The sequence below is a fragment of the Gopherus flavomarginatus genome, chromosome 5 (assembly GCF_025201925.1).
Source record: "Gopherus flavomarginatus isolate rGopFla2 chromosome 5, rGopFla2.mat.asm, whole genome shotgun sequence".
Taxonomy (NCBI): Eukaryota; Metazoa; Chordata; order Testudines; family Testudinidae; genus Gopherus; species Gopherus flavomarginatus.
In genome coordinates, this window is record NC_066621.1 from 28,059,524 (window position 1) to 28,075,789 (window position 16,266).

Here is a 16,266-nt window from a genome sequence, read left to right on the forward strand (position 1 = left end):
GGGCTCCAAGGCGGGGCAGGCTGGGGGACCTCTGCATGCTGCTGCCCCCAGGCATCACCCGCGCAGTGTCTCATTGGCTGCAGGGGCTTGGGGTGGGGACAGCTCATAGAGGCACAGCTCTGCCCCGCCCTGCCATGGGGACAGGCCGGCAGCCACTGGAGCTAGCAGGCAGATGCCGCTCAGTTCCACTGCACTGCCGGGGTCCCTGGGAGGGGAGTGCCTGGGGGCGGCAGGGGGGCCAAGGGAGTGACCCGGTCCCAAAACTGCTGGAGCCCCACAGGCAAGGTGTGGGGACCAGGACTGCCAGCCAGACAAACACCTTTAAGAGGAGGCATCCCTCTTCCTGTCAAAAACTGATCTTCCTCCTTCAGTTCAGTGACAGCCTGAATTGTTCCTTATCCCGGCAGAGCCAGAGGATTCAAAGCAGCAACATCAAACCTCTGTGTAGCTCGCAGGGATGGACATAAACACTCCCTGCTATCTGAAGAGATGTTCAGCTTTGCCCTTGGTCAACTACAAGGCTAAAGGGAAAGGAGATGGCGCCAGATATAAAGAGTGAAACACGACACATCATAGTTATGCCCATGGTAGCTGCAAAATCTTTTTATATACTTCTTCTTATTAGCAGTGTATTGTTTTCTCTGGAGTCTAGGCCTTGACCAAGAAATTTGTACCTTGATAAAATAATCAACTGCCCTTGGTGAAGGCAATGGACTTGATACCCACTCGGGTGTCCCTACACAGGTTCAAGTACTAACAACAGCGACTGCCTTTTAGCCATAGCTTTTAATCAGGGCAATAAATTGAAACAACCCCCTGTTAAATCATTTCTCAGCCCAAGTCCTTCACCCACATTCCCTAGAGCATTGGGCCACCATGTGGACGTTTCATTTCCCTCCTCAATTTCACAAAGAGACACAATTTCCTTTGCACAGATCTGTGAACAGCAAAACCTCCCTGTGTCTCTTCTCTGAGCCAGGGTATTCGATTCCAGTGAACCTTTCTCTCCTGCAGTGGCGATGGGCAGACAGAGGGGACGTAGCCACCTTCTCCTCTGACAGTGAGATATTGGCTCGGCTCTTTCTTTCTGCTGCTGTTGTTAGTCCATGAAACATCAGGGATGGAATGCAAGGCTGAGCTCATACACCAACCCCCTGAAACATTTCAGTGCTGGAGATTTGACTAGGAAAGGGACTGTCTGAATTGTCAGAGTGGGGAATGAACAACAATCTACAGCAATGTCGTTCACACAAACACACTCTCATCCTGCTCCAGCCGGAAGGGTAATGGGCAGGAATTCTCGCTGTTCGGCCAAGGACACACTTACACTGATGAGCAGACGTGAGTGTGCTGGGGAAGCTGGTCTGAGCAAACGATTTGAAGTGACAATTCAGTGAGAACAGAATCATCATGCAGTGAAATGGGTGTATGCTGAGTGGTTAAGGTGCTAGACTAAAAGTCCATTGGTGTTGCCCAGTGCAGGTTCAAATCCTGCCAACTATGCAAGCACTGTGCTGCTGCCTGTCCTCTCTGGGGTCTCTAAATCCCACAGTGCACCCTGGTAACACCACCCTCTTCTCCCCCTAGTCCCTTCTCTTGGGTCCTCCTGGACACCCCAACCCCACAGTGTGAAACTATTTATCAGTGTTTTAAGATTTCAGTGCTCTGCATTTTTCTCCTGCCACTGTCACCTGGCAGCTCAGGGATGTGAGATTCTCCTCCATTGCGTTTCTGCCCATGGAAACAGAAGAGAGATGACACTTCAGCACCTTTGTAAGTAAAAGCAACCTGGAAACAAACCAACTGCCTCCAGAGTGTGTAGTTTGTGTTTCTATTGTTGCAGTTGATGTGTGCGCAGCATGCACAGTGTGTGTGTATGTGTGCAGTGCGCGCAGTGGACAGGGGCATGGTGTGTGTGTGTGTGTGTGTGCAGGGCTGGTGCAAGGAAGTTTTGTGCCCTAGGCAAAACTTCTACCTTGCGCCCCCACCCCCAGCCCTGCATCAGCTACCCCCCCACGCCATTAGGCACCCCCCCCGCGGCAGCTCCCCCGCTGGAGAGCCGTGCAGTACCTCCCCACTCCAGCTCACCTCTGCTCCATATCCTCCCCGAGCACGCCGCCCCCGCTCTAATTCTCCTCCCAGGCTTGCGGCACCAAACAGCTGATTGGCTCTGCAAGCCTGGGGGGTGGGAGAAGTGGAGCAGCGACTGTGCGCTCGGGGAGGAACCGCTGTAAAAAAAAATTGAGGGCACCGCTTTTTGGCGCCCCCAAATCTTGGCACCCTAGGCAACTGCCTAGTTCGCCTTAATGGTAGCACCGGCCCTGTGTGTGCGTGGTGGACAGTGGCACAGTGTGTGTGTATGTGCAGTATGTGCGTGGACAGTGGCACTGTGTGTGTGTGTGTGTGTGTGCAGTATGTGTGGTGAGCAGTGGAACTGTGTGTGTGTGTGAGAGTGTGTATGTGCAGTGTGTGTGGTGGACAGTGGCACTCTGTGTGTGTGTGTGTGTGTGGACAGTGGCACTATGTGTGTGTGTGCAGTATGTGTGGTGGACAGTGGCGCTATGTGTATGAGCAGTGTGTGTGGAGGAGAGGGGCTGTGTGTGCTCACACAGGAATTCACGGGGAACTCACCACCCTTGGCGCAGCATTTGACTTGTGCTAGGAGTGAATGTAGCACCGTGAAGTGTCAGCCACAGAGCATCTTCTGACAGCTCAGAGAAGTAATTGCAAAGAACGTCCTTCTCAACCTCAGGTTGGAAAATACTCAGTGAGTTCTGAGGGGGCAGAGCAAAAGACCAGTCTCTGACACCTCCTGCAAAATGGCCTCTCTCTGCTCCAAAGCAGGGAGACGCTGTAGCTTTAATGGTAGTGAAAAAAATGGCGCCCTTGGAAAACAAGCATAAGGCCCTTTCTGGAAAAGGCTGAAACTTTTTTGCTGAAATTAAAAAAAACAATTCAGCATGACTGGCTGTTAATGACCCTTGCAGAAAGTCCTACTTCTTGCCCACCAAGCACGTGAAAGAACCATTTCCATTTCAGCGCCAGGAGAAAGGAGACCCAGAAGAAGCCTCTGTGCCTCCTGCACTTCAGCAATGCATGGGAGGGGTCAAATAATCAGATCAAATATTACAGTGCATGATGGGGTGTGCATACCCCGCACTAGGCAAGAAAGGGTTAATTCCACACTATGGCTGGAGCAAGTCCCGCCCCTCGGATCCTGCTGGTCTTGCTCCAGCTGCTGTGTCAGTATAAAGGAGAACAGCTCAGCTCAGTCTGGGCTGGCCATTGAGGAAGACGCATGCTTCGTGGAGGCTCCAGGCCAGGAGCTGCTACAGCCCCTGACTGAGGGACCAGAGATCCCAGGTACCAGACTGGAGACTTGCTACCTACAGTCAATTGGTGGGAGTCAAAGTTCTATGGAGCTGCCAGTGCCAGGGAACCCAGAGACCCTGACGATAGATGGACAACAGCTTCAGGAAACAAGGTAGGAAGTGGCCCAGGGAGGCAGAGTGAGTGGTATCTCGTACCCGTGTAAGGTCAGCATGTTGCGGTAGGATCCTGGCTGGCTGGGTAATGAACTCACTCAACTTGAGAGGGCCTGGGGCTGGGACCCAGTGGAGTCAGATGGGCCCAGTTCCTCTTAATCCAGCCACTATCCCCGTTTTGAAGCGGCCCCCCTGATGTGGCCATTAGGCCTTGCAGCCCTGAACCAAAGGGTGGCCATATTGACTCACTCACGCAATCCTGAACCCAAGGACAGCCATGTTGACTCTGGACTTAGTGTGCCTAAACCTTGAGTTCAAGGACAGTCCAACCTTTCCAGTGATATCTCACATGGCCCATCTTGCATAAAACACATCTTAGCTGTGCCATATGCATATCATAACAATATTCTCTATGAAGAATATGGGGTGTAGGGTCACAGCACCTCTGGCAGGGCAGTGGCTGGCAGGGACCAGGGGAAGCTAGATAAAGCTCCTGGCTGGTTGCTGGGAGTTGCAGGCTTGAGACCCTGAGAAGAGGGCAAAGAACTTTCTGGGGCTGTGGGGAAGTGGCCCCGGGAATTGAAGCGGCACTGGTGGAGGAAGTTAAGGAGAGGAAACAGAAGCTGTTAGCTACAGGATGCCTGGGCTGGGACCCAGAGTAGTGTGGGCCTGGATCCCAGCCACTCACCACTGGGGAAATGGCTGGATTGAGAGACACTTCACCGCACACCCACCTATGTCACCCTGGAAGGGAGGAGCACAGATCATGGCACGGCCGGATGGCCGAGTCATAAAGAGGATGCTGCAGTACTTGGACTGAGGCAGGTCTGCAAGCAGTGACAGCGATGGACGAGGCACCACCAGGAGAGGGAATACTGGCTGACCGAGCTAATCCCTGAGACAAACAGCAGGAGGTACCACCCTGGCATCACCCATTACAGGGCCTGAGTGCATGTCCTTCCCTTCCTGGGGGTCTGGCCAGGCTCTGCCAAGCGAGGCTGAGTTGCTCTGTGAGCCCATCCAGGGAGCTGATACCGCCCAGACATATGAGTGTCCTCAGGGCAACACAGTTGCAAAAGTGGGTAGGGGCAGGCTGCAGCTCACACCACACTTGCTGGCTCAGCCTTTTGCATGCGGGGTTGACCACCTCCCTGTTGACGAGACCTGGTCCCACCGTCTTCCTAGAGCTCCAGTCTGCCCTGCTGCCATCCCTGTCTGTGTTGCTGTTGTCTGCTCTAGCAGCTGACTGGAAGGGGCGCATTGGCCCCAGGCCATGTAGCCATCAGGTCTGGAAGGCTGAAAGCAGGAAGAATGGTGCCTTCCTAGCCCACTCAATATTCCAGAATATAATTAATGAAAATATTTCTCAAAGTATTCTCAGTAAAAGATGAGAAACAGCCAGTGTCTGCATCATGCTAAGGGCACTGGGATTTTCTTTAAATTTGGCAGACCAACCTAACACACATTTGAACCTCTTCTTTTCGCACTGTTGCTCATTCTCAGGTTCTGCTTTGTCTCCAGACAGATCCATTCTCTTTCAGAACAGCCTTGCTCTTCCTGTCTGTTTCAAGCATGGACGTGTCGGAGTAAACACTCCCCTTCACTCTATTCTCAGACAAACACTAGTATTAACTGTTTGCTACTGAGGGGTTTAGAAGCATGTATTGCGTGAAAGATGACATTTCTGGGGGAGTGTTCCCAAGATCCAGCATTTTGTGTTCAAACATCTCCCAGCGTCCTTGGTGAAAATAAGACCAAGGTTTCTTTGCAGTGTACAAGAATGAAGGAGGTTTTCACCCCAGGTGAAACTTGAACCCAGAATCTGTGGCTTGGTGGGGCGGGGGGGGGGCAATGCCTTATCCACTAGGCCTCTGATGTACAACTGGAAGGACAGAAATTCCCTCTCATAAATGCACATTCCTCACATTCACTTGGAAGCCAAATACTCCCTTTCTGCACCTTACAGAAATGTCTGCATCCCCTGGCAGAGAGGCAACTAGGCAGGTGACTGACAGAGGTGAGCACCACCTTTCTACCAGCCATCTTTAGAGAAGAACCCCACCCTAGAGTCACCCCTCCCTCCTTCAGCACCTCCACGTCTGTGGCTTTGAGTGGCAGTAGGATGATTAGGGGGCGAATCCAGGGCTGGAAGGGGGGTAAGGTTGACCTGTAAGGAGTAACCAGGTGGAGCAGACCCAGGGGGAGGCAGTGGGCCATTGGTCGGTCATTGGGATCTGAGCTCTAGATCAAAGCTGCACAGCGACCTGACACCCAGGTTTACAGGGCCGACACAGTCTTACTGGCCTCAGTGACCCCCAAACCCTTGTTACTAAGGGCATTGAGGAGTCTCTGTCCTTTAATAACTTCTGGGAGCCCCTCAGCAGGCTGTGGGCATCAGCCACCTCCTGTCACACAGGTTAGACTCCTGGCGCTGTGCCAGCTGCCCCCTCGCTTGAAGGCCCAGTGTAGGGAGAAGGAGGCCTGGTGCTGGCAGAAGAGGGTTTGGATTAATCTACTTCTATGTTATGGGCACAGCACACGGACGCTGTGTCACTCTGCTGGCTTTTCTTCAGCAGCACCTAGCGGCCCTGGCTCCACGCTAGTGCCTTGTGAGCTCTGGCACTGGCAGGAAGCGTTGCAGGGTGCTGGGCAGCAGCCCTGGCAAACCAGCTGCTGGTAGGTGTCTCTGTGGTATCATGGGTCAGTGAGTTCAGCTGTTAATGGAAAGGAGAGGGGTTATGCTCCCCCAGGGATGCCACTGAAGGCTCCTCCTGGGCTCCTCAAGGTCTGCTGGGAGCCGTGATGTTCCCCTTTTGCCACCTCAAAGGCTCCCTCTTGGACAAAGTGGGTTCACCTGCTGGCTGGAAGAGTGTGGGGGCTGCGCTTCAAAAGCCCATCTCCTGGCAGCCGTGCTGGAGGCTCGCGGTTAATCCTCAAAGCCGAGCGCAAAACCTTCAGCCGGGAACGTTTCGCTTCCTTCCGCCTCTGCCCAAGGAGCAAGGGAGAAGCGGACGAGACACGCCGGCTCAAAGATGCCTCCCTCCCACTTCCCTGTACGCTGTGCAAAGCCCTTGGCCTGCCTCATGCCTTGTCAGGAAAGCGCGGCCATGCTGCCCAAGCCTGAGTAACATCCACAGCCTGGCCTGCCCCGGCTGACTGCACGCAGAGCCACGCGAATCAATGGCAGGTTGAGTTGGGAGCCTCAGCTCTTTCCTCTGACAGCCACACAGCGCTGCCTAGCATCCCAAGAGCCTCCCTCATGTTATCCCGCACCAGCCGCCTGCTGGTGTGGGTGGGAAAAGGGGACGAGGAAGGACTGCGGCCTCAGACTGGGACAGGAGGCCCTCACCCTGCCCAGTCCTGCCTCTTGCCTTCAGCCCAGGCAGCCAGAGGTGCCGGGGAGCTCCCTGGCAGGCCGCCGCCTCAGCCAGGAAATAAGGAAAAGCCGATGAATGAAGAAGTCAGGAAATAACAAGGAAATGAAGGGGTTTGTCGAACGGGTTTCTGTCCGATTTACCATCTTCTCAGCTACCGCTCAAAGTTAAAGACCTGAAGTCAACCTATCAGCATAAGTACAGATGGTTAGATGGGAGTTAAAAGGAGCTGCTGTCACAAGTATTAGGTGCCTGCAAGCAGCATGCAGACCATTTAAAAACCCTGCAATTAGAGGCTCAGATGAAACGTTTGCCCTAACTCAGAAACGACAATAGGAGGACCAGCAGAACACCACTCTCGGTATACAGCCGAGTAATGGAGGCTGTTAGAGGCAAAAAGTCATCCCTCAAAATTTGGAAATCAAATCCTAGTGAGGATAATAGGAAGGTGCACAAACTCTTGCCTGTTAAGTGTCAAAGTGCAACAAGCCAGGCCAAGAAAGAATCTGAGAAGCAACATGCTAAAGACACAAAAGCTAAGCATAAATCCGGTCAATGCGAGTCCTGGTCGGTCCCCGCAGAAAGGTGAACCCCCTCTGTGGCTGGAGTGAACTCCTCTAAGCTGACCTCACTACAGACATGTGCCAAGTAGTGCTCGTTGTAAAAATGTTTCCTCTGAAGGTCGGGAAAACGGGACGAGCGGTCCTCAGGCTAGCTGACACAATTAAAATCCTCCCCCCAACAACAAACATCATGCAATCCAGAGGAAGGGAGCCTTTGATCTTCCCTCTCATGCCTTAACTGGGGACCATACACACTAATATAGCAGTAACCAGCGCCACAGAGCACAAAGTCTACCAGTAATGCCCTCCCTGGTCGGAGCTCCACCACCTTCTGTACTCGCACTGCAAATGTGAAAAACAAGACTCCAGCCCCATCATTCTTCCCTGGCCAGGAGGCCCTACCTCCAATCACCCTTTGCCTATTGAGCTACCCTAGAGTTGTTAATGTTCATTTCCTGAACACCCACCATGTCCAAGTCCAGCTGTTCCAAGGCACTGAACTTCGAGCACCTCCTCCTGGGCCCCCAAATCCCTTCCACCTTCCACACAGCCATTTTCACAGATGACCCTTCCCCACTACTGCCCTTGCTCAGTTGTGCAGAGGAGTTTTCATCCCCAATCCCTGACTGTCACTGCCCAGCAGCCCTCTGGCACCATTCCTGAGGGTCACCCTGCCTTGCTCTCTTCCTGTCATGTTGGGAAAGATAGTTCTCATCGTTAAAGGTCAGGTGGGCCAACTAGGGGCAGAAGCCCATTCTATGTTATCCTACTGCAGAGCCCAAGATCAGAGATTCACCTTCAGTGCCACCCAGAGGGGAGGCAAGTGGGGCAATTTGCCCAGGCCCTGCAGGGGCCCCATGAGAATACAGTATTGCAACATTTTTTTAATGCAAGGGGCCCTCAAAATTACTTTGTCCCTAGGCCATCCCTGCTCATTTTGGGTGTAGGAACCACTGTGATGTCAGAGAACAAGTTGCCTCTGCACAAAGAGAATGAAGGAACCTGCTGAAAGCTGGGAGTGATTTAGAGACCTTTAGCTCTTCAGTCTAATGCTCTCCCAACTGAGCTACTTTGGCAGCTATAAGGGATTATTTTGGCCTATTGCTTCTCTGTCCAGGATGTTTTTGCAGCAGTTGCACACAAAAAGGACATCATTGTGAGCGGCCCATGAAGACAAGACTCATCTTTGCCTGCCTTGCTCGGCTTGACTTGCTTCCTCACCCTGTTCCTGCCCTAGTGCCCAGGTTGACCTGGTGGTGGAAAAGGACTGGGGGCCAGTGGCATGGGGAGGCGGTTGAACTGGACCCTGAGCTAGACTAGACCCTGGCAGTGAGAGTCTGGCTTTCACTTGCTGCCCCACCCTGTTGTCCTGGCTTCCCTCACTGGACATCATTTCAGGAGGGAAGTGGGGCTTCTGCCTCCTCTCCCCGATTTTCACACTACAGTGGAGTGCGAACAGGAAAACGAACGGCTGCTCCACACCCCCACCGGAGGAACCCGACGCCTTTAGCTGTGGTAAGAAGTGTCTGTTGGCTGACAGGGCCTGTCACCGGGGAGCTGGAACAGCAGCTGCCGCCTCCCCCTCGGCTCCAGGCTGTGGGAAATGCTCATTGCCTGGCTGCATGGGCGGATGCTGCTCCGTGCTCTGGAGAGCATCTGTATTGCTCTGTCAACCCCCTGTCTTCCTTGAGCCAGTCTGGTAAGGTCCCAAGTGCCCCCTCCGGCCTGGCAGCTGAGAGTCTGTGCAGACATCAACCCCCCTGTCAACCCCAGAGCCAGCAGCAGCACCAGCCCCCTCAGCACCACAGGGGCACTTAATGCACTTCCTGTGGGGAAATGGCTCCTTGGCGTCCAGTTGCTAGAGTGAGAGCCAGGAGAGAGCAGTGTCTGGCTCACCTTGGGGGAGAGAAGAGACCTGATGAGTGCGGATCTCCCTCTGTCTCCCCTGCAATGCTGGTCAGTTTTATTGTCACTGTGATAGTCAGTGCTTCCCTTCAAGGCCAGGCCTAGAGGGGTAGGGGTCCGGGACAAATCCCCCCTTTCCTCCCCAGGCCCTGCCCCCACTCCACCCCTTCCCTCAAGCCCCCACCCCTGTCCCATCTCTTCCCGGCTTGCACCATTCTTCTCCCTCTCCCTCCTCTTCTCTCCTCTCCCTCACCCCTGCTCCTCCCCCTCCCTACCCAGTGCCTCCTGCATCCCACTGAACAGCTGATCACTGGGAAGTGGGAGGTGCGGAAGGGGAAGAGGAGGAGCTTGTTTGCAAGGCCTGTAGTGTGTGTGTGGGTGGGTGGGGAGCTGGCTGTCAGTGGGTGCTGAGCACCTATTTTTTCTCTGTTGGTTCTGCAGCCCCGTAGCTCCCATGGATTCGCTCACTTGGCTCCTTTTGCACTCTAGAGAAAGGAGCAGAACCAGGGCTATGGCAGATCTGTGGGGCACCAGGTGAGTGGCAGAGGCATCAGGTGCTGAGAGTTTGCCTGGCAGCTCAGGGACACAGTGTGAGGTGGTGTCCCAGGGATCTCTATGAAAGGAGCAGAACAGGATTTACTTGGAGTCGGGAGAGAATTGAGAGTGTCTCAGGGGGTTGTACAGAGGTATTGCCCGGGTGAGAGACTGGCTAAAACACAGGTCTCCCTGTGAGCAAGATTTGAACCTGCGCAGGGGAATCCTATTGGATTTCGACTCCAACACCTTAACCACTCAGCCATCAGCCCAAAAATGCCCCAATGCCAGAGAAACTGGTAAAGAATCACAATGTCCAGGCTTGAAGTCATCTGAACTACAGAATTCCCACCGCAAACCTGGCTCCCAAAGCACAGGGGGGATTTGGGTTTGTTCTCTTTGCTTAGCCACGTGCAGTCGCACAGAGAGCGCGTTTAAAAGTCTCCCCTCTCACAGAGCGGGAATGGGAAATGATTCTCAACTTGAAGCTTGATGTGAATGAGGATGTCTGGACCACAGGGCCAGGGACAGATCTTTGCTAGAGAAACCAGTGACACACGGAACCAGGAGAAGGAAAATGTTCCCTGGAGTCAGTAACTGGATTAGCAGCAGTATTGTGCAGAGAAATGTCTCACAAGAGGAGTCAGCGCATTGGTGGTTCGGTAGGAGAAGTCACAGCCACAGTGGAGGAGGTCTAGCTTTGGTTTCTGGCCAACAAAGAGGTGAGTTTTATTGTCTCCAAATTTCAGTAGAAAAATCCAGACCCAAACTGTATGTGGTGGGGGTTTCTCTGGTTTGGTTTGTTTTTCTCATTTGAAATGTCCTTCATCATTTTTCTTGGAAAACTGTTTGGAGAAGGGCAAGGAAGAGTCAGAACAATTACAAATCTCCACGGTAGTGGGGGGGTCTCTCAGCGCTGAGGAGGGGTGAAGATTTTCATGGAGGGGAGTTGAGGAGATAAATGAGAGGCTTTTGCTCCAGTAGAGAAGCGGCTTGGCAGGTTCATTTTTATCAAGTGAAACCCCCCACACACACACATGTTGCTCCCCTTCTGCTGATACCCCAACTCCGAGCCCACTGTCACCTCCAGCATGTGACCTACAGCTTCTCACTGACAAAGCACTTATCTATCAGAAACAAAATCCCCTCATCTGCCCCTTCTCCCAGCTGAGCTCTCCCCACACAGAGCCCAGGACAACCCCGACCTAGCCATGCCAGGGGGTCGGGCTTAATCTTCAAGGCTGAGCGCAAAACCTTCAGCCAGGCACGTTTCGCTCTCTTCCCACCTCGGCCCAAGCGGCAAGGCAAAAACGGACGAGACACGCCGGCTGGAAGCCGCCTCCCTCCCACTTCTCTATAGCCTTCTGTGACGTTATTAATATGAATTGGGACCATAGAGATCATTGTTGCCACCACTGTTATATATGTGCAGCAAATATTGTGTGCAAAGTTTGGCATGTGAGGTGTCTATGACAAGGTTATGATTTGCTGGTTATAATTATGCTGGCTGTATGCATGTACCATTTTTGTATTTGAAGTTATGAATATGGCCTATACACTTGTATCTCAAAAGTATTTGATTCCAAGTAGCCTCAGTGTCATCAGCCCCCAACTCCTTCAGGAGTCCCTAGCAAAGAGACCCCTCACACTGTTCTGGACTCCCTGGGAGGTGCCTCCCACCCCCCCTGCTCAATGGAGCACCAAGGATTAAAGTGGCAGCATTTAGTGTCAGTGGGGTTCAGTGGCTCAGGCCAGATGCCTGAGGGGGGAACCCGCCCCCATAGCACTGGGGACCCACCCCCATAGCACTGCTTGAGGGCCTGGGCCTGAGGTGTTCACAGCCCCCTCCTCACCCCTCCCTGAGCCCAGCCTGACTCCTCACCTGGAACAAAGCAGAAGCATCTGTCAGCCACACTGCTGTCCGTGTCCCAGGCGCTGCTGCTGTCCCATGGGGAGCGGGCCGAGCTGCTGGGTTTGGGAGAGGGATCCTCCACCTCCTTCCCTGGGAAGGCTGGAAGGTCCCTACTGACTGGGCAGGGCGATGCCTCTTGCTGGAAATCGGGGCTGGGCTCCTGGGGCTGCTGCTGCCCACACAACAAGCCCCGGAGCCGTCCTGCCCGGTTCTGTTCCTGGGCTGAGTCCTGCCTGCCCAGCTGCATCCTGGCCCAGCTCCATTTTGGCCTGGCCGGTGTCTCTCCTACCTTGGTGCCTGCACCGGGAGCAGGTTTCCTCTTCCAGAAGGCTGGGCACTTCCACCTCCTGGCCCGGCTGGGAGCTCCTTCACAGCCAGTGGGGACGGAGAGGCCGCTCCGCTCCTGGGAAAGATGGCAGCTGCTTCCCTCAGGCTCTTGGGCCACCTGCAGAGCCTTCTTCGTGAACATCCTCAGGAGCCTGGCCATCCTGGAACTGAGTGGGGAGCAGGCGTGAGTCTGTGGTCAAGGCAGCCTCTCACTAACCAGCCTGTTTGGTCCCTCCCCATCCCCGCCCCAATCAGAGCAGCTCCTCCTCCCCCTACAGGGGTGCAGGGTGTGCAAGCTACACACACTGGCAGGAGTTCATTGCATGATCTGCTCCCCCTGAGCATTCACCCTTCTCATCCCTGGGGCTGCAAGAACCAGGGAGTCTTGTCCTTTTCGAGCACTGGGGTCAGTCACAAAGACCATCGGTCACTTTGGACAAGCAGCTCCCTCCTGCCAGCCCAGGACATACTCACCCCCCGCCCCACCTCCCGCCCAGGCTAGAGAAGGAACTGAACCCAGGAGTCCGGGCTTCTCCTGGGAAACCATTCCCCACTTCAAAGTCCCTAGGCATAGCAAGGCCAAGACCCCCTTGTTTCCAAATGATTTCCATGCTCAGCAGCTCCCCGGGTCTGGCTCAGCTCAGAGACTCTCAGCCTGGGGAACAATCTCCCACAAGGGGAGGGCTGGGAGCCCCATTGCTGGGACCTTGCCAAACACACTGGAGACGGCTCTGGAGAAGCCCCTCCCCGGTCTGAGAGTGAGGGGCTCCTGGGGGCTGTTTGCAAATCCAATGTCCTTTGGGAGAGTTTCTCTCCCCATCTTTCTGCCTCTCCCCAGACAGACAGGGGACACCATCGAGGAACCCTAATGCCACTCACTTGCTCTGGTGTCAGAGCGATGGATGGAGGATGTTCAGTGTCATCTCTCGCCCTTCTCCTCACTCTCCAAGCCCAAGGCAGGCTGGGGACGGGAGTGGTGACCTGAGGAGTTACCCTGCCCAGCCAGCAGGCAGGGTGATGACACTGGGCGATCGGCTGGCTGGGAAAACAAGAGTCTGTCTTATTGCCAAGGAAAGGAGAAACTTGGCCATCAGCAGGGGGTGCAGAACATCACCCTAGTGCAGGGGTGACAGCGCCTCCAGGATCCTGAAATTCCAGCACTTTACACACCTTCCTGGAGCCTCCCAACCCCCCTGGGCTGTCAGAACTGCGACCCCAACCCTATTAATGAGAAACAGGCCTGAGGAGGGGAAGCTATTGGCTCAGGTTCACACCAAGTGTCAGAAGGATGTATGGGACCCAGCAGTCCTTCTTTCCAGGCCCCTTCGCTAACCACTGCTGCACACTCCCTTCCACAGCTGGCAATTACAAGCAGGTCCTCATGGCTGCTCCCCCTGCCTTTGAGAGGGAGTGTGCTCTGCTGGAGTCACTGGACCAGAGGACTGGGAGTCAGGACTCCTGAGTTCCATTGCTGGGGATTTCATACTTTCCCGCTATTGGAAAGTGCTGGGAGAATCCCCCAGCCAAAGCTGCTGTGACAGTGCTAAGCAGCATCTGACCATTCAAGGGCAGAGCGCACTGCCCAGGAAGAGGAGCGTTTGGCTCTGGGGTTTCACTTCAGCCCAGTCTAGAGAGAGGGGCCCAGCCATGGAGTTTGGCTCAAGAATACCAATTCTCCAATTTGTTAAAGGCGTTTTGAATTCCAATCCTGTGCTCATTTGCAAATTTTAGAAGCATGCTCTCCACTCCATTTTCCAAATCAGTAATGAAAATATTGAATAGTACCAGACCCCGGACTGATCCCTGCCAAACCCAACAGGTAAACTCTCTCTGTTGGACAGCCAAACATGGAGAAGGGCTCTTGGAGTCTGGGCTTTCAGCCAGCTCTGCACCCACATCACACTGAATGCGTCTAGACCGCATTTCCCTCATTTGCTTGTGAGACTGTCCTACGGGACTGTGTCAAAAGCCTTAGTAACACTGAGATAGATCACATCTACTGTTTACTCACCTCCACTAGGCCTGGAACCCTGCCGAAGAAGGAAAGAGGATTGGTTTGGAATGATTTGTTCTTGACAAATCCATGCTCACTAGTCCTAAGAAAAGTATCCTGTAGGTGCTGCTGACAAACTGATTGTTTAAGAATGTATTCCAGTATCTCTCCAACTGTGGAAGTGAGGCCAGCTAGTCTGCAAGTCCCAGGGGTCTCTTTGTTCCCCTTTTAAAGATAGATCCTGTCTTGTTCATGGATGGGAAGATGTTCTTTTTCAGGGATCTCAGACGAGAACTGTGGCACAACACTGTCATAAAGAGATAGCTAAGGGTTAATGTCTCTTTCACCTGTAAAGGGTTAACAAACAGTGACCTGCAACACCTGACCAGAGGACCAATCAGGAGACAAGATACTTTTAAATCTCGTGGAGGGAAGCCTTTGTTTGTGGGTTTGGGTTTGGCTTTGTTCTCTCTGGGTCCTGGACGGGACTAGAGGTGCAACCAGGTTTCTGCCAATCTCCCTACTACAGTCTCTTATCTATTCAGAATAGTAAGTAAGTACAAAGGCGGTCATAGTCTTTTAACTTGTTTTTCTTTATTTGCAGATGTGTACTTGCTGGAAGTAGCTTAAATTGTGTTTCTGCTGGAGACAGTTTCTTTCTATTGTTTACAAGTTGAAAGACCCTGTAACTTTTTACCATCTAAATTGCAGAGATAGACCTTTTATTTTTTTCTTTCTTTTTATTAAAAGTTTTGCTTTTAAGACTTGTTTGATTTTTTTTCCTAGTTAAGGCTCAAAGGAACTGAGTCTGTATATACCAGGGAATTGGTGGGGAGAAGGGAAAGAGAGCAGGGAGGAAAAGGTAAATTTCCTCTTTGTGTTAGATTCACAGAACTTGAATCTGTATTGCCTCCAGGAGAAGGGGGAGAGAAACCTGATCTCTCTGTGTTGTGTTTCAAGGAGTTGAAGCAGGGTAATCTCCTAGTGTACCCAGGCAGGAAAGATTTGGGAATTACGCTATGACAAACACCTGGTTTGTTCAAGCCACAAAAACAGAGGCAGAAACCTCTTCTCTCCTGCTGGCAAAGAATCCCAGGCACCTAAGAGACAGGGGCTCACATCCCTGAATGGGCTTTAAAAAAGGCAATGGTTAAAAAGTTTGGCCCCGACCATTACTTGTTTCCACAGACTAGACATTTTAGCAAACTTTAGAATTCCTTGGTGCTAAACACCGTGAAACTCCCCTTTTTCCTTCACAGAGAGCTTTAACGCCCCTTATCTCACTCAGGCTCATGACTGCCCAGAGTTTGAGAATTGTCCCTATTCCGATTGGACAGATGGAGAGAAGCCTGAGGTCCAGAGAAGGGAAGTGACCTACCCAAGGGCCTACACAGCAAGGCGGTGGCAGAGCCAGAAAGAGAAGCCACCAGTCCTGACTCCTGTTCTAACAAACAGCAAACTCCCCCCAGAGGCAGGGATGGAGCCCAGGAATCGAGATGGTGGAGAAATTTCATTGAAACCATTTCAGTCAGAAAATCCCATTCAGACTAAACCAGTTTGTTTCTCAAAATTAAAACAAGTGAGATGAAAGTTCTTTGCAAAAATATTTTGTTGCAGAACAAAAGCATCTCCTGTTTGTCACAGTGTGCTAAATTGTCTCTTCGCACACAAAGGGGAGACACTTAGATCTCAAAAATTAGAAAAGATGCTTCAGTCTGAGCTAAGTCGTTGCTGCTCTTAACAATTTCAAAATAAAAAAATACAAATAAAATAGAATGTTTCAGCTATTCTATTATGTCATAATGTGGTCTGAGTAAACGTGATAGGACACCTAATATTACGCACTACTCCTAATGATGCTCTCCAATGGATCCCCATCCTCCACCCACCTAGAGGTAGGTAGGAGAGGATCATTATTATCCCTACTTGAAAGAGGGAGAAGCTAAGGCTGAGAAAGGAGAATTGACTTGTCTTAGGTCACACAGACAGTCAGTGGCAGAGTTGGAAATAGGACCCAAGAACCCTGTTTTCAAATAACCATCAGATCTTGAATTTCAGACATTGAATGACCTGAATAAAGTGCTCTCAGACAAGCTCCAGACCAACAACAGTGCACAGTAATTATTCAGCAAATATTTGAGGAGAACTGCAGTGTTAGAGAGAATCATGAACT